The sequence below is a fragment of the Chroicocephalus ridibundus genome, chromosome 14 (genome assembly GCF_963924245.1).
Source record: "Chroicocephalus ridibundus chromosome 14, bChrRid1.1, whole genome shotgun sequence".
Taxonomy (NCBI): Eukaryota; Metazoa; Chordata; class Aves; order Charadriiformes; family Laridae; genus Chroicocephalus; species Chroicocephalus ridibundus.
Genome location: NC_086297.1, coordinates 9,552,938 through 9,577,977, shown reverse-complemented (window position 1 = coordinate 9,577,977; position 25,040 = coordinate 9,552,938). Strand labels below are relative to the sequence as shown.

Sequence of the window (25,040 nt, the reverse complement as noted above, 5' to 3'; positions counted from 1 at the left end):
GGAGGAGAATCAAGGGCACCAAGAAGAAAATACAGCTCACGGTTGAGGGAGCTGGGTTTTTTTTTTTCTTTCCTTTGCAAATGTGTTCTTGCTCGTTTCATTGTGAGCACCGCGATATATTATCAGCTTTCAGGGAAGTGAAGAGTCGTCGGGGTTTCATTAGTTATGTTTATGCCAATAGAAATAAATCTTGGCAGTCATCAGAACAGGTTTGTTCATACTCCCATCCCCGTCTAGGGAATTTCACTGCCCACATCCCTGTTGTGCCGGTGGAGCAGATACAGTTTGAGATATACTTTGGCGTTATTGATTTGAAGGCTTCTTCATTACTTCTCCAGCACTGCAGATCAATAGCTGTGCCTAGAGCAGCATAATAGATTTTTTTAAAAAATCAATTAAACAGCATATTGTTAACAGAGCCTAGTGCGAAATTCTGTTGCATTTTGATATGTGTGGTTTAAACTTTGCTGCATTTACCTGCCGGCCTGTATGCCACACTAAGGGATGGAAGTCTTTGTTTCAGTGTCTGAGCTCTGTGATATTCACGCTTAACCTCCAAAGGAGGAGGAACGACTCAAGATTAGAAACAAGAACCACCCAGCTTTTCTCCTTTGAAACCGATATTCATCACTGCAGCCACGCTAGAAAGTGAAATAATGTTTGTGGTCTTAGCTCAATCCCCAGTGGACAATAATTCAGTTAAAATATACCAAAATCTGTCATGCTTTTTCCTTGCTCCATGTCTCTGAATGCAAGGAGATGAGCTCCTTTTAAATTAGCTTTCATGCTCGAAGGGTTTCCTTGTGCGTGCAGAGCCCGATCCCGTTCCCGCGGAGGCTGGTGGCAAATTCCCTATTGGTTTTGGTGGCCCTGGTGGGGTCAGGCGGCAGCATGGCTGGAGGGCAGCCCCGGGGCTGGGAAAGGCCACCCGCAGCCACTCCTGTCCCCAGGTCCTGTAGGACACTTGGTGGTGTCCTGGCCCTGGAGCTGGCAGGGCAGCTTCGGCTGCTGTGAAGCTTCTGTCAGATTTTTGCAGTGGTGCAAGGGGTATAATAGAGGAAGGTAAATCCTTACGGCAAGGAAAACACTTCTTTTTCAAAAGCTTTTTCCCAGTGAAAGGACATAATGAAGGATCCTGGTGATGTTCTAAATGGTGACACTCACTGAGACCCTTCTTCAGTCCCCCAGATGGGGCCACTTCAGATCATCTTACAGGAAGCTAAAATGGCCTTTCCCCACCTTTGTTCTTCCTTCTCCCTCCTTCCAGCCTTCTCCAGCTCAACACCGGCCTCTCTGGGCTGTCTCTCAGCCACCGGCCGCTCTCACACAGTTTCTTCCGAAGCCATGGGTTGAATTATTTCTTTGAGATATTTGCATGTCAAATGCCACGGGCGGGTATTTTCAGAACCTGCGTTGTCAGGTGCCAGCGCAGCAGCTGCAGCCACGCTGGGTTTGTTTGGTCGGAGACCCTTTTTGCTTTGCAAAGTGCAAATATTTGTGGACATGATTACCAACGCACTTAGACCCGATTCTGGAGGCTGCCAAGTTGTGAGGATTTCGCATCGATCCGAACTAGGTCTGGGTGTTGTGGACTCAACACACCAAAGGCTGACGGCAGAGGTGCGGATCCACCTCCCCATGTCGGGGTGGCCTCAGTGCATCGCCAAGCCATGCTTCGGCCCCCTTCACAGAGAGAAGCTCGCCCGGAGGATGATTTGGAGGAGCCAGCCATCTCTGTGTCGCTGCTAGAGGAGCAGCTAGTTGGCCAGGGAGGAAGCTGAGAGAGGCTAAAAACTGACGAAGCCAATTCCTAAGATGTCTGCAGCTGGGAAGTCTGGGAACCTCCTGGTTTTCTTCTTTCTCTCATCCATGTGTGTTGGGGATGTGAGAACTGCTTCCAGAAAGCCATTACTTCCCTCTGTTCACCTGCTTTTATGCTTTAACATCTCAGGCAATCCAAAGAGTTGGCCTTTTATTAAAAAAACATTGTTTAAACCTGGAAGTGGGAGAAGGAGGGAGGCAGAGCCCGGCGTTGCTGAGCACATGGACTGGAGCCCACCCAGCCCCGCCATATCCCCGACAGCTCAAGCTTAAAGCCAAGCGGGATGTTTTCTGTGTGGGTAAAGATTGGGGAAGAGGCAAAAAAATCAGCAGGGAGGCGGCAGCGGTGGGCTCCGGGCCGCAGGGAGGGCCTGGCTCTGGGCCGCCAGCCGCGGGTGGGCTCTGCCGGGGGAGCAGGCCAGGGCGGCGGCGCTCGTGCTCCATTCGTTCATTTTTCATGCCTCATTTTCAGGCCCGCCTGATTTATGAACCTTATTGTTCCTTCCCCTTGGTTTAAATTTATCTCCTGAAAACAAAGACGGAGTTTGGAGTAGACCCTCCCTTCCCTTGAGACGGAGGAGCCTGAGTGGGTTTAAGGCCACCGGCTTTAGTGAGGGCACAAGCGGTGTCCCGGGGACCCGAGAGTCCCTCGGGTGAGCAGCTGCCACCAAAAGTGACGACCCCATTGCCCCAGGTCCCGTCTGGACCCTGGCAAAAGCTAAGCCAGCAGAAAGCTGCCATTTGCCAGCAGCTAGGTTTCCCTGGGAATTACCAGAGCTGAAATTTGGAGTGGGCTGGGAAATCAGGGGAGGAAAGGAGAGGTGAGATGGGAGGAACACAGAGAGAAGGTGAGCAGCTGGATATCGTGGGGATGGGATGGGATGGGATGGGATGGGATGGGATGGGATGGGATGGGATGGGATGGGATGGGATGGGAGGTCTCCTGCCTCGGCTCCGATGCCGGTCCTGCTGTCCCATGACCAACAGCCTCCAGACGGTCCCACCACACTCACTAACCCTGCGGGGACCAGCACAGGGGCAGCTCTTCCCTCCCATGGCCATTCCTAGTTGATGGCAATTCCTAGTTGACAGCGGCAGCACACCTTGATGTCCTGCACTGACACAGCTCCTCTGGAATCACCCCTTCTCCCTGCAGATTGGGAATAGGCACAAATCACCCACCTTTAGCTCTTGTGTGTTCCTCATAGACAACTGGGGAGCAAAGTCATGAGCAGAAGTGCTCTGATTTAGAGGGAAAAAACAGCCTGTGGGGCCTGGGATGGGGCTTGTGGTCTGCTATGGTGGCATCTCTGAAGCTGAGGTTTCCCCTAGAAATCAGGCATGTGGCCTTCGCCCAGGGCAGTTTGGATAACTCAAGACTGGCTGGGTTTTGCCTTTTTCATGCTGCAGGACTGAGACAAGTCTCTGGGCCTTCCAAGGTCATCATGATGGGGCTTTGAGCAACCTGGTCTGGTGGGAGGTGTCCCTGCCCAGGGCAGGGCGTGGAACTGGATGATCTTTAAGGTCCCTTCCAACCCAAACCATTCTATGATTCTATGATCCCACAGTAACCTTCTCCACTGCGAGCCCCAAAGATGTAAATGCTGGGGGGCTGGGCAGAAGGTCCCATCCAGAGCACCCCATGCCACCTGCAGACACGGAGCCAAGCAGGTTTTTTCCCATCCCAAACCCACATCTACCTGGCCAAGGGCTGTTGAGAGGGTGGCTGGCTCTGTTCCCACGGGTGGCTCTGCCCTGGCACAGGTCCCAGCGTGCCCGTGCATCTTCTGCAGGGCAGCGCTGACCTTCTCGTGGTGTCAGCCGTGCCAGCGCGATGAATAATTACTCAGAGTGTGAAGAAGAGACTTTGTTATTAGGAAGCCTCCCCCCGCCCCAAGTTATTTTTCAGCTAATTTTTCCCCCGTTCTTAATTTGCGCCTCGCTCCTCGGAGCCGTTTCAGATCTGTCAAGCGCTCTCTGTGAAATGCTTGTTTTTGTTTGACTAACACGTTCTGGGGGAGGGGGACGTGCGGTGCTTTGGAAGAGCGGGTCTGTTTGCTTTGGTGATAGCAGTGATATTTGGGAGAGACAGATGGAAGGCACTTTTTATTTTCTGCAGACACTTCATGATCCAAGCTGCTCATATTGTATAAGAGAGGCCAGATGCCTTGTTAATTCATAGACATGTTTACAGCATGGAGCTTCTAATAGGTGAATATGAATACTAAATAGTGATTAGTGCTTGTCTGACAGACGTCTCCCTCCTGACTGAAATTGGATCTAAGTTTGACCTTTGGTGATGGAGGAAGGTATTCTGGTATATAATAAGCTGCTTTTTTTTTTTTTTCAATAGATCTTCTCTGCATGTAAAAAGACAAATCCTTTTCCTTCCCGTTGAAGGATGTATTTGCCCTAAAGACACACCAGCCTGCCAAGGCGGGCTGTGCTTCCCCGTCCCTGTGCTGCTGCAGGAACGGAGGGGAAAACACCCGGCTGGGCATCGGGAAACTGCGTGTTAAGCACCAAGTGTGTGGCTGATGGTGACTTAAAGCCCATGGGAAGGATGGCATTTGGGCTTTCTGGAGAGGCAGTGAGGAGCATTGCAGCATTCCCCCCGAACCGATGGGTTTTTCTGGGGTACTCTGGGCTGGACAAGAGCCGGTGCAACGCATGGCTGTCTGAGCATCCCGGGCAGGGGACAAGGGCTGGTGCCTTGGGGTCCTGACACCAAACCCGACACAGGATGAAAGGATTACAGATGGGGAAGGGAAGGGCAATAAGGAGAGAAAAAAAAAAGCAAAGTGACTTAATTTAAGAATAATCCCCAGCACTGCTGGTGAAAAGGTCCAACCAGCTCTTTAAGAGGATGGACCACAGTGCCAGGACCCTGTTCCTCCCATCCATGGGGCTTTGCACTGCCTCCCTGTAGGCCCCAGAGCTATCCTGTACATGACAAAGCCCGTCTAGGAGCAGCATTTAATGGACATTTAATTGTCCTTGATGGGCTATAACCCCTGGTAAGCAGAAGGGAGCCAGCACCCTGGGAGGGGAGCCCTGCTCAGGCGGGTGGCCGGGCTGGTCCGGAGGTGGCAGAGATGGGTGGGTGGTTTGTGGAAGTGAAAGGCAGGAAAGCAGAAGCAGGTCTCAAAAGTAGAATTTTTTTTTTTTTTTTTGTAAATTGCTCTTTAAAGATAAGCAAGCACAGAGCTCTCATCTTTTCTTAAGGAACCATTCCCATTTTGGGAATGACAGGCTGCCTTTGGGAGATTTGCAAAGATGAGGGAGACTTGCAAGGGGATGGCTGGCTGCCAGCCACATCCCCGCATGCTGGGGCTGTGCTGCTTCTCCCTGGGGACTTCCTCGGTGGCACTGTGCCTGCGGGACCTGGGAAACAGAGCAGGGCACCCTCACAACCCTGGGGAGTGCCTTGGGTGACCTGCCCAGCCACAGAGGGTCTGAGGCACCCCAGGACCATCCCCTTGATCACGCTGCATCCCCTTGATCACACCGTCTCTCTTACAGCTCTAGGCATTTCCCAGTCTCCTCTGGTCGGGAGAGTTTGTGATGCTCAGAGACCCAGCGGGACTTCAGGAAGAAGTGAGGATGCTGAGGGAAAGCCAGATGTGCCATAGTCCCTCTTCCAGCCTTTTCGGCTGCACTAAACAGCCAGGGAGAGGGTCAGTCCCGCATCAGGGGCTGGGCACATCCAGACGGAGAGATGGCCCCAAGGCAGCGGGTAAGCGGAGGCAGCCGAGCAGGCAGCCGAAGCACGGACAGAGGGAAGAGGGGGGCCAGGGCCTCCATCCCCAGCCTGGGTCCCCGCAGGCACAAGGCAGTGGTGGTTATAATGTCTCTGCATTACGAGAGCATCCTTTTTGTACATGCAAAACCATCTAATGCCCATCCAAGGCACATTTAAAGCTCCTTTAGGGCCGAGGGACAGCGTATGCAGGAACTGACCCATTAAGCTGAGCGGGGGTGTACCTGAGGTAAGGGAGTTGGAGCCCAGCCTGGCGCCCACCATCCTCCGACCCCTTCCCGGCACACAGCAGTTCCCAGTTGAGGATGCTCATGGTTTTCCAGGCGCCTCACCTGGGAGGTCACCCAGTTCCCACCAGCTGTGTAGGAGAGCGGAGGGTCTGACTTGGAGCCCGACAGAGCTACGGGTTCCCCCGGAGATGCAAACCCAGCCTGATGCTCCTGATCACTGCGGGGTGCAGAGTTTGGCTTCACTTGCTTTTATCCCTTTCCTTTTCACTTCATCCCTAAAATTACTTGTTAAGTTTATTCCCCAATTAGACTAGGATCAGATAAAACGGTTGGTTTTGGGGTTTGTTTTTTTTTCTTTTAAAGGCTTGCTCTTGCTGTGAATTTATTGGGTATTGCTGACTGCAGAGGAAATCTCGTGGTTTTCTCTTTCCCTGCTCATTGTTCAGATGTGAAGGTGCAGAGGATGCCTCAACCTTTGAGTGAGCTCAGCTCTCACACAAGGCAAAGAGAGCACAACTGGCTGAGCAAAACCAGCCCAGGACTCTCATTTCTGATCTCAGCCTCCCCTCTGCTCGGACGGGAAGCTGAAGCAGGAATGCAGTTTTGGCAAAGAACCTCGAAAAGTAAATTGCTTGCTCTGTGGACCGAAAAACACACTCTTTCTCCTCTAACCGCTGCCTCTCTGCAGGGAAACAAGCCGATAAATGACCAAGAAAAGAGAGCTGGCCTGGAGAGCTGCGCAAAGCGAAAAGGCAGTGGCTGATGGGGGGTGACGCTGCAGGTTGGGGGGCAGATGCTTCAGCCTTGCTGCCCCCCTGGGACCAGCCTCTGCCTGGGAGAGGAGGAGAAAAGGGTTTTGCTGCATAAAACATCGTTAAGGACTTTGCTTTAGGTACCAGCTGAGTGCACTTTGGCAGCTGTAAATCAAATGATGTGTATATATTATGTATGTATGCCTGTATGGATATACATAGAACATACATAATCCTGTTGCAGGTTCTTGAGAGGCAGGCTCTGCCTCCTTCCAGCTGGAAGAGTGCAAGCCCACAACACCTTGCCACTGGTGTCAGTGCTTATCCTGGGACCGGACTTTCCGGGACGTTTGCAGGGTTGGCGCACGCAGATGCCCGGGGTAACGCCTGCCTGCTCCCACCGCCGCGGGCTGCTTTTGGTCCAGCCTGCGAGCCCTTTCCAAAATGATGGTCTGGCAAATTCTGGCACCAGATCCCACGTGTGCACTGGGCTGGGTGGGACGAGGGGGCTGTGGCTCCCGCGGCAGCGATGTCGGGGGGGTTGGAGGTTTCCCAGCGATGCCCTGGCAGAGCAGAAGGGCAGAGCTGGTTTTAGGGGGAGAGGTTGGCTCCCGGCGATGCCCTGGCAGAGCAGAAGGGCAGAGCTGGTTTCGGGAGGAGAGGTCAGCTCTCGCTAAAGCTGTTTCTAACCTCTAGCGCGGCTTTTGCACGTGCTCTTTGCTGATTGCGTGGTGACGCTGCCATGGCTTGCAGTAGTGCCCTGCTCTGTGCTTGCGTGTATTTAAAACCCCCCGGCTCAGCGGGCAGGGGAAACGTCCTCTTTTTTACTAAAGCACAAAGTGACTCCTCCGTTCTGCGTCTGTAACATTTACGCGGGGGCCCCGGCTGCCGTGCTGGGCTCCGGCTCTCAACTTTGCCAAAAAACCACTGGTTTTTGGAGCAGGGATTTTGGCTCGGACCCATCTTGAGTAATATTGTTTCTCTTGCTTTTGAAACCAGAATGCCTCGCGCTTGGTGGTGATGTCAGGTACTCGGGGATTATAATTGCTGTGTAACCCGGCAGCCTGGAGAGAGATGTCTCAGGAGGGGCAGCCCGAGGGGAAGGAAAGTTAGTTCTTTATGAAATGCAGATGTTTTTAAATAGCTCTAATTAACTGGACTGGATGCGTTGCAGATCTAAAAGCTAAATCAGCCGTTGTTTTTCAATGTTTGCTGTGTACTTCAAGGGTCACTCCATTCTGGAGTGCCTGATTTCAGTCCCGTCCGTGCTGTCCCCAGCATCACCCTCATGCTTTGGGTTCAGATTTTGTCGTGGGGCTTTTGGGTTCAGATCTTGTTGTGGGGCTTTTTCTTCCCCATCCAAAAGCCGAGGATCACCTCCCAGGGCTGTGTCCCTGGGCTCCATCCCTCGGCACGGCACAGGCTGGAAACCGGCCTCGGGAGGATGCGGAGAATGAGGCGAGAAGGGCAGCGTGGAAAAGTAAAACAAAACCCCCCCAGCGCTCGCAGCTGAATGGGAGCGAGCTCTCCAACCCCGAGTTATGAATTTTGTCAATGAAATTAGCCAACAATGTTTGGGAAAGAATAAAAATAAAGCAGTGAGGGCTCAAAGAAAAACTAGCAGAGCCCCCGGAGTGAATGGGGGCTTTGTTCGGGCTCCCGTCCCTTCAATAGGCAGCCTGAAACCCTGTGAGTCACTGCGCGCTGCTGGCCAGGCGTGGGGCCTCCCGTAATGGGCCAGCGGAAAAATCCTCCTTGCTCCCATTTGACAGGCTAACCAGCGAAAGAATAAAGTTAATTTACTGTTAAAGTTAATTTGTTGGGTAAGAGAAGGAAAGGAGAAGCATGTAATAATAAACGCCATGGCAGAGAGGCTGGTCTGTGGGAAGGGGTGTCTGAGGTGAGGACTGTCCCCCCCCCCCGCTAATTACTGGGTTCGTTATAGCCGCGGGTCTCGCAGCGCGGCTGGGCAGCGTCAGGCACAGCCCGGGCACCCCTGGAATAGCCTCTGCAGGGAGAAACCGCCTTTACGTGGGAAATTCCTGGCACTGCAGCAGTGTGATGCCGGCGCTGGGGATGCAGGGATGCATGTGAGCCGCGTCTGCGGCGGTGCCTTCGTGGAACAGCACCGAGCCGCATGTCGGAGTTATGGATATGTTAGTGTGGGCTGGCTCTGCAGCCTGGCTCCTGTTTCTGCAGCTGAACTGCCGGCAGGTAGCCCACCTTTGGTTGGAATGGGTGTGTTTTGTGGGCTGTGCCAGGGCCGTGCCAAGTGGCACATTCCCGGGATGTGAGTTCGTCCCCGGCCACACACTCAAACCTGCCGGGAACTGGGAATTGCTCCCTGTGCCCTGCAGCTCACGATACGCGCACCCGTTAGGTTACCGCCAGGGGGAACAGGTACCATTTTGTGCAAAATTTCTTTTGTGGGTAACGCAGGCTTTTTAACGCACAGACACCCCGGGCGTGTTTTTGTGGGAGTAGCTGCTGTTTCCAAACAAAGGGCTCCTTTCTTCCCAGCAAACAGAGGTAGGTGGTGTGAGCTGAATGCAACCTGCCTCCAGCCTTTGTTCCGCGGTACCTAACACACCCCGGCACTCGGTGCTTGGCATCGTGCAAATATACAGTGGGGAAAAAAGATGGTCCATCCCCAGCGGGGCTCGGTGGAGCTGCCCCCGCTCTGTCCCACCATCCCTGGCCTTTCCCGCGGCCGGGGATGCCCCAGACGAGGGTGATGGTTGTGCCGGGTGAAGGATTCCCTGCCTGGCACCGACCTGGCATGCCGGGAGCCATGCAAGAGCCTGTTCCCCTCCGTCCCAGCCCTCGGGCACGCTGCCACGCTGCCGTGGTTTCAGACAGGCATGGCTTGTCTTGGGAGGCTGCTGCCAAGCAGGGGAAATTAGGGCATTTCTGAGTCTATCGGGCTCTCTGCAGGGTGGGGAACGTGGCAGCGGAGCCGCTCAGCCCCTCCAAGGGGGACCCGAACCCATGCAGGGGTCCAGCTTCTGCAGGGGCTTTCCTGTGCTCCGGCGAGCAGATGTTTGTTCGGTCACATCACCTTCCTTGCCACATAAACTTGTGTCTAACGAAGCAGAGAGGCACCGAGATCATTTCTGGATCACACGTCGTTTGGGAGAAAATTTTAATAATTTCATACAATATTTTAAAATCTGGGTTAAGCCCAGGAACGGCACAGCAGAGGAAACCGCTGGGCAGCCAACAAAGCTGTACCATCTCCCCTCCCTAGCTTCGAGAGGCCATGTTGTGACCAAAGTAATCCTCCTTTCTGCTCACATCACCTTTCCGGATTTATCATTTTAATGTTCTCTGGGCCACCAAGCCCCACAGCTGTAAATTAATTTTTAAAGTAATACAGGTTTTAAAACTTCCATCTGCTTTAATGAGCTTGGGGGAATCCTGTTGTATTAAAAAACATGCATGCAATTATTTTTCCATCTTGGGTTTCGCCAGTTCCCAGCACCGCTCTGCGATGACATCTTCTTCCCCTCTCAAAAGTGTTTTCTTGTGATAATGTGGCATCGTATCCTGATGGTGTGTGTTTTGCCGCACGTGGGCAAGGCTAGAGAGGACTTCTCTAAGGACGAAGCAGTATCATTAGCAGGTCCCTCGGTGGCTTCCCAGTCACCTTTCCATTAATCCAGTTCTGCATCACAGAATTACGAAGCGGCTAATGAACAGCTCCGGCGCCGGGAGCCTGGAGGTACCGTATTAACCGGACGTCTCTTTGAACTGCGTGATTTCTGGTGGGAAAACTTCATGGAAAAAACGAGATTGTGTTTGTTTTCACAGCCTTCTGCATCTGTTTTTAAATATTTGCTCACAGTAGTTCTGGGGGGTTTTTTTCTTTTTTTTTTTTTTTTATTAGCAATTAGCCTAATAAGCCACCTTTTCATTGCTTCGCATGTAGATTAACCACTTCAGAGAGTATAAAATAAACATTTTGCGATGCATGTGTGTATCTTCTGGAAAAGATGAGTAACCTGCTTCCACTGAGACGAAGTCCTCCTAATGTCAGGGTTTTGCTCTAATTGTTAGCACCCGAGATTTTTTTTTCCCTTTTATTTCCCTTAAGACAACTTCTTACAGCAGCCGTTAACCTGAATTTTTAACACAATTAATTCTTATTTAGCCAGTACATTCAAAATGATGTTCTTTATAAGTAACAAATAAATAGCTTGGGAATGTGCAACTTCCATGTAGTACCTGAGCACGTAGAAGATTCACCTCTGCTGAGATCAGGCAGAGTGGAGCAACCCGGACAGATTTCAGCTGTCGTGTTAAAAATGAGTCTCTAAGGGACAGTCCTTCCTTGCAGCCCGTGGATGAGCTGGGTCTTTTGGAGGGACAGGAGACGTAGCAGCCGAAAAGAGCACAGATATCCCCAAATCACTGTGCTGTGTTGCCTGCCCTTACCGCCTGATGGAAATCACGGTTAATAGCAAAATCACAGTGACTAAAATATTGCCGATGCTGGTGATGTCCTGGGAGGACACCAGCCACACGGGTGACATCAGCTTGATTTTTCTGAGCTTTCAGGTAACTTCTGAGTAAGTTATTCCAGAACCAGTGGGATAAATTAAGCCTTTCCTCCAAATCTGAGATAAGCCCCTATCTCTTGCCTGCACCCACATCTCCCTGGGTGAGCGCGGGCCGGGCCGGGGCCACATCTCCCTGGCTGGCTGTCAGCGGAACCAGGAGCACAGCCAACCATTCACCCCCTCGCTGGGGACCCCCACCCCCCTCTAATCTTTTTTCCCCCCTACGCGCAAAATTTGCAGGAACTTAACACTTTCTTGACTTCTCTGTCGTGCGGTAAATGTTGTTTTCCCAAATGAGCGGGCGACAATGGGAAGAAACTGGCAGCATGATTGCACGAGCTCCAGTTCTTTGGCAAATCGGGTTAAAACCGAGCAAGTTGTTTATGTCCATCCCTTGCCATCGCAGTATTGCCACCCCTGCGAGGGCACCCCTCTGCTCCCGACGCAGAGGATGCAGCACTCTACAGCTTCACGTTGAATTTTGCTGTTCGACTTCAGCTACCTGGCGCTCGATTCAAAGGCATCGAGCACAAGCGAAACCCTCAAACTCCAACCAAAAAATCAGGCCCTGGGCGAGCGACGCTGAGTGTCCGAAGTGACCCAAGGCAGCGGGGAACAGGGGCTGCCTCTTGCTCTGCGCCGAGCCGCCGGGGATGTGCCGGCTCCCGGCTGGCCCGGGCATGGCCCCAGCTCTAATAAGATCAGTCCTGCAGCGTGTTTCCTGAGCAGCAGGAACAATGAGCCTCTGTCCCACATGCCGCCGCCGCAGCCAGAACAAGAACCAGACCGAAAAAAAAAAAATAGAGAGGGGGAAAAAAAAATTAAAAAAAAGAAGGGAGGGGAGGAAAAAGATCTTCATCTTTCAGCAGAGCTGCACTCGTATTCACCTCCCGCGTTAGCAAAGCTGAAATGCTCAGTGCCTACGCCCGCAGACGGAGGATAAGTTATCAGGGCTGGTGAAGGACAATGTGGGTTTTTTTCCAGCACAAAGCCTTAACCACCCCCCTCCAGGGACCCCTTGGCCTCCTCTCGTGCCCGCATTTCCAGAGCCGGTGACAAATTCCACATCACCACAAAGGAATTTCCTTTCCCTTGCAGAGATAAGGGACCTCGCCGGGTGCAGCAGGGCGGTCACCCCTCCCCAGCTGGCATCTCCCCTTACCCGGCTGGCATCTCCTCCCCAGCTGGCATCTCCCCTTCCCCAGCTGCCATCTCCTTCCTGGCCGGCATCTCCCCCTCCCCGGGTGGCATCTCCTGCCAGAGGGACTTGCCCTGCTGCCCCAGGGACAGGTAACGGCCTCCTCCCATTAGCAAATGAGGTCAGTGGTCCACACGTGGGGGATAACTAACTGGAGATCAATAAGTGGTTGGACACCAGACTGTCTTAAAATCCCATTTTGCTGTTGTTTAAGGCTGTCATGTAGATGACAGACACAGGTTCTTGGGGAATTTGATGTTTCTCACACCCTGGTGGCCAGGGCAAGCCAAAGGTTTGGCTCCCTGACTCTGCCTCCAGGCTGGCTCCCCAAAAACACTCCGGGATCCTGCCCACAGCACAGCCAAGGGGCTTCAATGAAGCACTGATGACCTTAGAATCATAGAATCACAGAATGTGTTGGGTTGGAAGGGACCTTTAAAGGCCATCTAATCCAACCCCCCTGCAGTCAGCAGGGACATCTTCAACTAGATCAGACCTTGGACCAGCCGGGCTGCATTGGCCCCACCGCTTGTGGATTTGGCTTTGGAGAGGTTTTTTAGGAGACAAGCTCTCCTAAAAACTCCTTCAAGTGTGGCAGGAATCATGTTTTTCCCCTGCTGCCTTTTTGCCTACAGCTTTCCCCCGGGCCAAGCGATTAGTTCGTGTGACTCAGTAGCTTTGATGGAGCAATGCTGATTTACACCAGTTGATGAGCTGCTCTGATTTTCTTATAGAAAATCACTGTTAGGCTGTTACACTTAACCTGTACTAAACTGTGCATGAATGATTTATTGTGTACTTCTCATGCAAATGACATTAATAGACTCTGTCATACATAGGAGAAGATGCTAGAAAATTACTAAAAGCTGCTACACTTAAAAACGTTTCAGAAGAAAATAATGTCTTATATTGTATTACCTGAGAAATACATCTGACTCTCCCCTTGAAGGCACGTACATGAGAGAACAGTGGGAAGGCTGCGTTGCGTTGCATTGTGCATGAAGCACCTTGAGGCTTTAACAGAAAAGCTACAAGAAGGATTTTAAAGGAATATATATCGATAACCAGAGCTGCATTACGGGGAAGGGGAGAAGTGTTTTCCTCACGTACCGCATTCAACCCGACTCATGATCCGGGAGCGTTTGATGACTTCAGGATCAGGCTGCAGAGAAGAAACAAACCAAAAGCAGTCCTGTCTAATTAACTGAACATATTTACATGTGTAAAACTCTCCTGTAGTCCTCGTAATGACTAATGCATAATTATGCACAGACAAATCCCCACAGTAAACACAAATATTTTTGTTTGTGATTATTTATCTCAGGAGAGCTTAGCAATTTGTCAGGGCTTTGCTGAGCGGCTCAGCTGAGCCGAGCGAGGAGTGGGCAGTGGGCGGCCGCCCGGGGTCACCCCAGGAGCCATTGCAGCCATGCAGCCACAGAGGAGGGCAGCTTTGGGCTCACAGACCATTTTTGCATCGAAAAAAATGGAGATTTGGGTCAAAACAATGTATTTTGCAAGTTTATTCCGATTTCACAGAAATACCATGGTTTCTCACAAGTTTAGAGAACATTCCCAACCTCTTCATGCTACAACCCTCTCTCTTATGTGCCGCCTCCCCCAGACTGCCGGGATGGGAACGGGCTCGTGTGTACTCATCGTGCCGAGATGTGATGGTACCAGGTGATGTTTGTGCACTAAGAAAAGCCATTTCCCTGTGGCTCCTTCCTCTGCCCGTGTTCAGTTATCTGAATTGCACAGCAGGTAACTGCACCATTACCTGAACTGGCATCCTCAAGGATGCGGCAACCTCCGGCACCTTGTGGAGGGGATGTCTGTAGAGGGAAGGGATGTCCTCCAGTGGCCAGACCACTTGGTCCCTACTCTAAGAGAGGGCCAGCATGGACACAGCATGTTCCTGTAGGGAAATATTGTATTCTCACAGTGCCTGCAGGAGAAGAGATGAAAAAACACATGGAAAAAAAAATTAATCCTCGTAGGCAATTTGGAATGAAGATTTTAGCTGGGATGGAGGGAGTCTATTGGCATGTCGGTCCACGCACCACACGCGCTGGGGAGCCAGGGGAGCAATGAACAGAGCAGAAAGCAAGAGCACTTGCAGGGTATGAAAATGTAGTTTTAAAGTCTTCCCACTGGCCTCAGCGGATGCCAGATTCTCTTTCATACTTTGACTTTGGCTTTTGTTGTCCTCTGGTTTGCCCCAGGGCGTTTCGCAGCTCAGCTGCAGGGATGGACAAATCTCGCCTAGGCACATGCCGACCGACGCGTGTTTGACATCAGGTCTGATGTCCCCTGGTTTCAGTGGGGCATCTGTATCAGAAAATCGGTAGTGCTTTGCTCTTACACAGCACGGGATGGTGGTCTGGAGAGATGTGGGGGAAGGAAAGCAGGAGGCAGCATCCCCAAGCCAACGCGGCGTCTCTTTGCAGGCAGGTACAGGCAGGGATGAGCGTGTTTGCCCGGTGCCCCGAGCTGGCTGGACATGTGGGAGCTCTGATCCATCACCTGGACAGTCCCACTGGTGTCACGTCTCCTCCCTGACTGTGCCATCACCCTGCCTGGGAGTGGTGTGGGCTTCTCACCCCGCACCGATGCCTGTTCAGCACAAAGAGTCTTCCCGAACCTCTCAGGAGTCACCAGGCTCTCGGTCTGCTCTCGAATCCTCTGCGCCATGTCATCTTAATCCATGGAGCCATGCAACCCCTAGTGACAAATTCATCACTGAGTCAATGGCTTTCCTCCTAAAATCCTCTTCAGGGAACAATTCTCCTATGTCTGATACGGTGACTAATTGATAACTTTCTTTAAGGGGACTGCACGATAACTTTCTTTGAAGCAGTATATTATGATCAGTGGGTTTTCCAAGGAGCGTGCTGCTCTCTTAATTCTCACCTTCATTATTTTAATACCCCTGTAAAATGGATTTCTAATGGATCTATATTGCCATAAAACTTTAGGGATGGTGGGTGGGTGTCAATAAATTCTTTGCAATCCAAGCCACTCCGCCAGCGGGTGGGGAGCAGAGTGAGAGGCTCTGAGGAGAAGCCAGGTCTTGACTCAGGACTGTGGCTTCCAGCGGCGTGACCTTCCCTGATTTGACCCCGTCCTGCTGTCTCTGAACACCTTGCAAAACTTCATTACGCAACATGACTAGTATCTGTCACAAGCAATTCGTTCTCTCCCACCTCCTCACCCCAGGGATAAATCATATCAGCTCTGTCAAGAATACAGAAGCCGCCCTAGGTACAATCCAGCCCCAAGTGTTGATACCTGGTACGTCTGTGCGGAATAATAGTCATCACATCAGAGCTTTTTCACCCAAAGATCCCAAGGCAGGCAGTAAATGTACATTATACTGGCATCAACCCCCTTCAAAACGTTCTCTGCTACCAAGGGGATGGAAGGCAGCAGCCGCTATCCCCACTTAATCAAAGAAAGAAAGAAGTGGATGTTATGGGCCTCTGAAAATATGCGGTGACTTTAGAGAGGTCAAATTTGCCCAGGACGCTGGGAAAAACTCTTTTACCGTTGCATCCATTACCTGGTCTCACGAAAACCGCTCGAGAATCTTATTTTTGTCTCACCTGGGTTCTTGGGCTACGACAACTCATTTTTACCTTGGACATCGAAGCAGAGGGCCCAGCAATTGCTTAGAAACAAGCTGCAGCCGTAGGCGTTTGCCAGGCTGCCATCCTTTGCCCTGAGGAGCTCCTAGGATCGGCATGTGCTGGAGGGAGGGTGATCCCTGCGCTTCCCAGCGCGCGGGGTACAAAGGAGTCCCCTCCCAGGCGTGTAGGGGATCCATGTCCGACGCGTTGGCTTGTTTCAGTGCTAGAATTTGAGGTCAGATATGTCATTTATAGTGTCCTGCTGCAAAACCCCACTGAAAGCTGCTGTTTGTGTCAGGAAATGCTGTTTGGCTGCCACCGGCATTGCAGGGGCGGTGAGGGGACAGTGTCTGGCCTGAGGACTTGGTTTTCTTTTTTTCCTTAAGTATTTCCAAGTCCTTTAACCGCTGTTTTGATAGCTGGTGGGGTGCTAGAAGATATTCTGCTCCCTGCCACTTGTTTCAGAAGAATTTTCACCCCTTGGGTTTTTCATCCTGGTGCAGCTGTTTGAGCTATCCATGTCAAAAAAGGTCAGACTGGTATATACAGCAAATTAACCTTTTCGTGGACTGCCTCCAACTCTGCTTTATTTCCATCGGGATAAGAGACTTGCAAATAGGTAGGAAAATCAAAAGCGTCTTGAGCGCGCCAGGAAAACAGCTCCAGTGCTTTCCGTGTGTGAGGCTCTGTGTGGGATGACGATAAAAATCGAAAAATCTGAAGGAGACTCTGAAAATCCTTTTTTTGAAAGGCTTTCTCAGCAAAGAAGCGCTGGCACCTTTTTCCCAGTTCACTGAAAGGTTGGGTAATCGGGCTTTTTTTCCCCTTTCTGCTGCAGGATTTTTATTACAGACACTTGGCTTGGCGTCCCCCCCGTCAGCCTGCCAGTGCCAGATGCAACAACTTCAGTATTTTACTGGGGCTTTGCACACTCGGTGGTGGGTTTTCTGAAACATCTGCAGCTGTGTCTGGATGAGGAGCGCACTCTGTGCCAGCAGAACAGGCGGTGACTTCCCTCGGCTTGTTCCAGCCCCCTTGTACCAATAAATGTTGTCCACGAAGGTAAAAACCTGAGCAAGAGAAACCTATTTTTGGAAACACTTTGACTATCAGGAGCATGATGCACCTCTGCAGGTTTTTCCAGCCTCTAGAATGAACTTGGGGTGCTGCGTTCACCCGTTACAACCTCTAAAATGTTGCTGATTCTCCCCCTGAGTAAGCTATAGGGTAAGCTGTAGGGTGAGCTATAGGGCCAAGTCCTGGGCTCTGCCCCCTCTGTTCAGGGTAGATTATGTATTTAATGTTAGGCAAGTATTGATAATAAGCAGAACATGTTATGGCAGCTGTGTGTGCTGTGGCAAGGAGGGTAGAGAGTCATGCGCTTCTTGCTTGCTTTTTGGCCTCGGGACACTTGTGTTCTTGTTTATACAATAGCTCTGCTCAGAGAGCAAGAATAAAAAATACCTTGTTTTCCCCCGCGCCAGATTGCTGTTTAGCATCGTGCTACATCTCTCTCGTGGGAAATACAGGTTCGAGACTCTCAGGTGGGGGAGGGAATTGAATCCAGATGTTACGTTTTCTGGGCAAGTGTCTGAAGTAATGGGTTATTACACGAAAAAAAGGGGAACCAGCTCATCCAACCCAGGGGTAATAGATGGGCTCTCAGGCTCCCGTGATGCTGCTTGCCACAGTGGGCTCGCTGATGTTAAATGTCTGTGCCAGAGATGGGGAGGAACTCGGGGTACCAGTTCAGGAGTCCCTTCAGCTTCTGGGCCAGTGCCACAGAGAAGCATTTCGTAGCTGGATACAACCACCCTGGGGCTGGTTGTCTCAAGTGGGGGCATGTTCCCACCAAGTGGGCAAAGAACAGTTATTCTTTTTGCATGAAAATGCGGGGAGAGAAACATAAGTTAATTAAAATGAGTTTTTCCATAAAAGGAATGACCTGTAAGTTCATTTAAGCATTCACCCTAAGGATGCAGTTGTTGGTAGGGTGGCCAGGAGGGATGTTTGTGTCCTTCAGAGGGAGGGGACTAAACACAAGTGTCTTGCACGTCCCCAACTCCTTTGGAAATTTGGCCAAGAGCCCGTTGTGTCCTGGAACCTGCCCTCCCAGTGCGGCCATACATAAACCCCTGCCCCTGGGCATCAGCTCAGACACAGGAGGGCTTTCGAGGTGTAGCTTCACCTTGTCTGGGCTTTAGGACATCCTCTTCAGCCTCAGAGACCGGCCTCTCCTCCAAGGCATGAGGTTGCATTTATCATCAAAGCATGGCTAGTGCTGGTGTCCGGCTTTGAGCCAAATTTTGTGTGTGCTTGTTACTGCTTGGTGAGAAGTGCTCGTGGACTGGTTTGAGCCGCTTTTGCACTTGGTTGGATCACAGAAAAATAAGCAAGAGGTGTAAAGTCTGCAGTGGAGGAACGCTTTGCGTGAAGACCTCTGCTCAGCTTCGCTTTGTCCCTCTCAGCAAAGAAAACACCCTATCTGCGTGGTTCCTCACACTCGGGTCCATCCATCCGACATGTCCAGCCCCCTGTGAACATTTTGGTCGCAGCCCTTTCCCCAAGACACGGGCGTAGGAGGAAATTTGAGGTTTAGGAGGCGGCAGTGCAAGCGCAGGAATTCCTCCTCCTCTGCCAGCAACGAACCGCTGGCATCGTATGTCCCTTTCCCTTCCCTTCACACTCCATCACATCTGTTCTTACTCATGTGTGACCAAAAAAAGGCCACCTGAGCGCTGGGGGGAAGGAGAGAGTTCAAAGGCAGCAGCGGATGCCTGAAGAGATGGCTCCCGTGCCGGAGCAGCTCCGAAAAATAAACCTCGAGGAGAAGCCTGTGCCCAGCCGTGGTCCTGTGATGGTGGCTTGGCTCAGGACAAGGGAGCTGTTAGGGGGACAGATGGACCGTACGTGGTGACAGCGGTCACCAGCCCCTGCAACGCTGCAGCCCATGGCACCGGGGCTGCAAACGCCCCCAGGGCGCGCAGAGGGCAAAACCCGGGAGGGAGACCAGTTCAGGGGAAAAAAAATCAAATTTGCATTGGATAAAGCCCTGCATTTCGTGGTAAAAGAGCTCAGGTTTACCAGAATGCGTTTTTACCCGTCACTGATAGTATTTTCGAACACGGGTATCAAACACAAGGGGCTCTCTGTGTCTGTGCGGCTGAGGTTACATCCTGCTTTTTGTGGTAATTTCGCCAGGGCCAAGAAAACGTATTAGTACACAAATCACTTGCAGTTTTATTCCGTTTTGACATTTCAGGGTCTCCAGCAACTTGGCATCACCCTGCGGAGCCCGCCATTCTTGGAAATTCTCGTGTGTTAAAAGTGTGTTTTGAATTACAAATATTTGCGCGTTCACAAAAAAACCCCGTAATTTCGGGCCCCGTTTGACCAGGAATGGTTCCTTTGTGCCATGGCCAGGCAGAGCGGTCGGTGGAGGGCAGCCTCCGGCCGGGTGGATGGTGAGGATGAGGATGCTCGTCCCCATACGCAGGCGAAAAAGGCACGCTTGGCTTTTATCTGTTCGACTTCTTTGGGGGTTGGTGGCTTTTAGCAGAAGAGCAAAATCTCTTTCGAAAGCGGCAGTGTGGCAACCTCCCGCTGCTCTGGGGAGGTCTTTGTGGGAAGGAGTCTATAGGTGCTGACCTACATTTAAGGAAGAGGAGGGAGATGGGGAGCTGCCGGCTCCGGTGCTGCTCTCGGGGTTGCACGAGCCAAGGAGCACAAGGGCATCTTCGCTCTACTCCAGCTCTGCCACCGTCGTGGTGGCTGGATTCACTCCTGGGAAAAGGTGCCAGACGGACACTCAAAACATAGCAGGGAAAAAAAAAAAAAAAGCCTTGTTCATAATAATTTTTCCCTTTCTTTGTGCTGATGAAGTACAAATGGGGCATTTAAATCCGATTTTTATAACATTTCGCGTATATGTAGATCATGGTCTGACCTGGAGAAGACACTTTGTTCTGACTACAACGATCTGATTTTTTTTTTTTTTTTGGGTCTTCTGTTGGATATATTCTGTTGGATTCTGGCACAATATGGGCTCCCTCCAGTGGTCAAGGAACTCGGGGCTCCTGCTGGCGCTTGCCCAGTTGCCAGAGCGGGCAGGGTGGCTTTGGTTCACAAATCTGAATAAAAATCAGACTAGGACTGTATTTTTTTTTTTTTCTTATTTTCCCCCATCTCCCACTGTTTGTGCGTGTGTGAGTCTCGTCCCACTCGCAATAGTAAACGCCCTGCTCTGGAACCCACACTCAATTAATATTTAAGTGGAACGGCCTGCGCAAATAACGATTGGGGCTTTAGATTTCCTCGCAGTTCCCGAAACGTTGGCTGCGGAAGGAGGAGAGGAAGCGGGAGAGGAGCGAGAGCCGGAGAGGATCTGCTGAAAGACCCAGACGCAACAATTTTTAGCAAAAAAAAAAAAAAAAAAAAAAAAAAAAAGACTCATTTTTGCATTCCGCTCTTCCCGTGGTACTCGGGAGAGTAGATCCCGGCTTTCTCCTCAAACCTGCGCACGATTAATGTGGTTATTGTTGGGGGGGGGGGGCGGTGGCGAGCCAGTCCCCCTGAAACGTGACGTTCCCCCCTCCCCTCGCCCAGGCACACGATCCCCAGCCGTTCCCTGCTTTGGAAAATGTAAAATATTGGAATTATTTTTGGTAGGCACCTTGGTAAGGGATGTGCAGCCCTCCCTGCTCCCGATGGCTGGCCGGGGGGCGGGGGGGGGGGGTGTTCAGCCTGGCCCCGGGGGGGGCTCGCAGAGCGCGTTGAAGGGCCGGGCCATGCCTGTAGGTACAGGTATAGTCTGTCCCAAGTGTATGTATCCATAGGGGTGTATATATCCATGGGGGGGGGGGTACTGGGGGTGCTTCTGGTGGGATGTGGGCCCAGGGGGTGCAGCAGGACCCTGTTTCACCCCCCCCTACCCGCCCCCGCCACGCTGGGGTTTGTGCAGCCTGGGGCTTTTTTGCACGGGGGGGTGAATGCACCGACACTGGTTTGCACGGGGGGGTGTGCGTGGTGTGAATGCATCGACCATCGACGGCCGTTTGCACGGGGGGGGGTGTGTGAATGCACAGTCGTTTGCACGGGGTGGGGGTGTGAATGCACGGTCGTTTGCACGGGGGGGTGTGTGAATGCACAGTCGTTTGCACGGGGGGGTGTGTGAATGCACAGTCGTTTGCACGGGGGGAGGGATGGTTAAAACACAGACACTCATTTGCAAGGGGGGGGTGGTGGTGGTGAAGAAGCGCCACTCATTTGCGTGGGGTGGGGAATGCGCCGACAGCCCTTCGCGGTGGGGGGGGTGAAGCCCCTCTGCACCCCTTTGCGAGGGGGAGGCGGTCGCTCTCCCGTCTCCCCCCCGCCTCCCCCGCGGGGCGTGTGAACGCACCGACCCTCATTTGCACGGGGGGGGGGGGTGTGTGGTGAATGCACCGACATCCGTTTGCACGGGGGGGTGTTTTAAATGCACCGTCCCTCATTTGCACGGGGTGTGCGTGTGAAGTCCCTCTGCACCCCTTTGCGGGGGGGGGGAGATGGCCGCTCTCCCGCCGCCCCCCCCTCCCCCCCCCCCCCCCGCGGGGCGTGTGAATGCACCGACGCTCATTTGCGGGGGGGAAGGAGGCGTGTGAAGCACCTTCACCAGTTTGCACGGGGCGGTGCGAAGCCCCTCTGTACCCTTTGGTTGGGGGGGGGGTGGCCGCTCTCCCGGCCCCCCCGCGGGCTGTGTGAATGCACCGACACCCGTTTGCACGGGGAGGGGGGGTGAACGCACCGACATTCATTTGCGAGGGGGGGTGGATGTGAGCGCACCGACACCCGTTTGCGCGGGGGGGTGAACCCCTCTGCACCCCTTTGCTGGGGGGGGGGAGCCGCTCTCCCGCCGCCCCCCCCCACACAGCGCGCGCCGCCGCGGCGGGGGGAGGGGGCGTGGCCAGCGAGCGCGCGGCCTCGCCGCTCTTTGGCTCCGGCCGCCGCGCTCATTTGCATGTGGCGGGGGCTCCCCTGTCACGTGGCCGCGCGCGGGCTGGAGGGGCGGAGGCGGAGGAGGGGGGGGGGGGGTAGACTTCCTGTTTGAGGTCAGCGCGGGGAGGGGAGGGGGGAGCGCGCGGCGAAGCCTCCCCGCGGTCTCGCGCTGCCTGGCGGGGCTCTTGTCAGTTAGCAACAAAATGGCCGCGGCGGCAGCAGCTCTGCTCCCGAGGACGGCGGCGGCGGCGGCCTCCCTGGCGGTGGCGGTAGCGGCAGCGGCGGCGGCGGCGGCGCGGAGGAGCGGGGGAGCGGCCCGGCAGCACTGAAACTGAAGCCTGCCTGCGAGCGGACGAGGCGAGAGCGAGCGGGAGAGACGACGAGAGGCGCTGCGGGCCCCCCCCCCTCACCCCTTCCCCCTCAGCCCGGCTGACTGAGCGACTCTGCCCCAGGCGCGGCTGCTGCAGCCCCCCCTTGGGGAGACGCTGCCGCCTCGGCCCCCGGCCTCCTCCCGCCTCCCCACCGGGGTCCCTGCCCCACGGCAAGGGGCTCCGCTGCCGCAGCCTCGCCCCCCCCTCCCCGGCCCGGAGAGCCTGCCGGATCCCTCCGGAGGAGAGGGAGAGAGCCCGCGGGATCACTCTCCTCCTGCCCCCGGATCCCCCGGGCGAGCGAGGCAGACGAGACTGTTGGGTTTCCCCCGCTCCCCCCGTCGCCTCCCACCCCACACCCTCCGTGAAAGACTTTGCTGGATCCTCCTCCTCGGGTCCCCTCCCCGCGCTCGCTCCTTCCTGCCAGAGCGGCTGCTGGATCCTCCTCCTCCCGCCCCAGAGACGGCCGGATCGCGCCGCCGGGGTCCCTGCCAGAGCGACGCGGATCCTCCTCCCCCGAGAGACTGCTGCGGGTCCGCCGCCCCTCCTCGGAGCGCCCCGAGACCCGGCGGGATCCTCCTCCTGCCCGGAGCCCCATGTGAGACTCCGCATCCCCCCGTGGCTCCGTGGTTTGGTGGTGTTTTGTTTTATTTTTCTTTTTTTTTTTTAAAGGGGGGGATCCATCTTAAAAACTATTTGCTGGGTCCCAGTTTCTCTTTTTAATTTGCACTTTTAAAAACAACAAAAACAAACCCTCAGATGCTCCTCCATGTGGACTGAGAACCCATCAAGACACACACACGAGAACTCATCCCGATCAACTCCAAATCCTGGCTTTCGTGGGTTTTGCTGCAACACATAAAAGCAAGCTTGTATTTAAGACACACTCGTGCAAAAATCTAGCTGGGGACCGTAAGGTGTATTTTGTCTTGGTTTCTTGGTCTTGGTTTTTTTTTTTTTTTTTTGCTTCACTGGAAATCAAAAGCTTGTTTTGGAATTGGACCTGCTTTTGCTGCACTTCTCTGGGCTGGATAACACTGAAGCTCTTTGCTTTTCTACTTGGATAGTGTTTTCCTGTTGATCTGTTGGTTTTTTTCTTCTCCTGTGTGGCAGACTTTTTTTTTTTTGAGGGGGGTAAACAAACGACAACAACAACAAAAAAAACCTTAATTTTTTTTGGCCGTGTGAGATTTTTTTCGTATTCACATTCGTGAAATTACGGGTACACTTACAAAAAAAAAAAGAAGCATTAAAATAAGAAAGGAACACGTCAGAAAGACCCCTACACGGTAGACAAAATACTCACTTGTTTCCTTACAGCAAGACTGAATCGAAAGCTGCCAAAGAGCCCCATAAAGAAAAGACTAAAAGGTAAGAAGGGGTGATAACCTCCCTTAATGTGGGCATGGTAGAAGTTAGCAGTGGAAGAGACTTGCTAAGCCAATGCATACCTCCTTTTCTCACAAGTCTAAACCGGATTTTTAATTATTTTTTTTTTTCCACTGCTTGTTAGTCAGTGAATCAAGTAACACCACGGAACACTTCAAAATCCATTTATGTTTATCAGATATCGTTTTTTTTTTTTTTTGCTTTAAAGAACTTGCGGAAATATTTTTTTTTTTACACGCTAGAATTAATTCGGTATTTTTCTGAATTTCTGAACTGAGAACATTTTCTCAGTTCAGATAGCAGTTGTGGGCAAAATAGCGAACAGAAGTGCCATTTGTTGACCGCTTGTGTTGCAGACATGACCGTGTGCACTTGCTTTATAAATTACACGTGTGAAAATTATTGCAGGGCGTGTTGGAAATGATCCCAAGTCTGGAAAATGAGTGGTGTGGGGATGGTCAGCAGTGCTGAGCAGATGAGGCTCCAGCTTTGTCCTTCGTGGCTGCTTTTCTGTTAAAAGTTAAGGTCTCGAGATCCGTTTTTTTTCTTTCTTTCCCCCACCCGTAATGATATTATGGGGAACTACTGTAATTTTCTCCTGAGTATTCAGAGAGAGATCTTCGTCTAAACCTGAAATGTCGTCCGGTGGGAGAGAGAATATTGAACAGAATTTATAGTTTTAACTGCAAGGCTGAGGGGGAAGAAAATGGGGAGGGTTCAGTTGTTAACCTGAGAAATCCTGAAGCACTGGAAGTTTATTAATTGTTTGAATCTTTTGTTTGTATCACAAGTTTGTGTCAAAGGTTAATCTTCTTAATATGTAATTAGTTGAAGGTCCAATTATGGGATTTATTGAACGCAATTGTGTTTTTTTCTCCCTCTTTTCCCATTAAATATAATACTGCTAGTCATACTTTGTGGCTGCTTTATTTTCTGCTAAAACTTGAGTGCATCTGTGGGAAGATACTTGTTCAATTAATACGATAGCCAGTTTAAATTTAGAAATAATCTATAGTACGTCATACCATGTCTGTTGCATATTTTTCCTCTCCTATGCATATGTATGCATCTGACGATTTACGCTAATTTATATACTGAGATTTACTCTGGACATCAGACCGGTTAAGGTAATTAAAAAGCCAATAAATCCCGCTGTTAGTGGGCTGCTTGATGATGCAGAGCTTTAAATCAGGTGGATGTTGGCGGTGCTCTGTGGACCTGAGGACAATGCGAGTGTGGAGGAGCAGGAGAACATCTGCACTCGCTGCTCTGGGGTATTGCTTCGGAAGAAAGTCACGTCCTTTAAATCCTGCCCTTATTACATACGGCGGGTGGGTTTTTTTGGATTGACCTACGACTGA

The 25,040-nt window shown here is 52.2% G+C and overlaps 1 protein-coding gene across 10 annotated transcripts in view; it reads left to right on the top strand.

The window, feature by feature from the left end:
* The window catches only part of TNRC6C (trinucleotide repeat containing adaptor 6C), a 322,756-nt gene that overhangs the window by 197,170 nt on the left and 100,546 nt on the right, over window positions 1–25,040 (top strand). Inside the window, exon 1 of one of the 10 annotated variants that reach the window (XM_063351806.1) lies at window positions 22,023–23,661. The exons of the other annotated variants lie outside the window; for them this stretch is intronic. The gene's annotated coding sequence lies outside the window, so the exon portion shown is untranslated. Of the gene's footprint in view, window positions 1–22,022; window positions 23,662–25,040 lie in introns of those variants that run through there. 10 annotated transcript variants of the gene reach the window in all.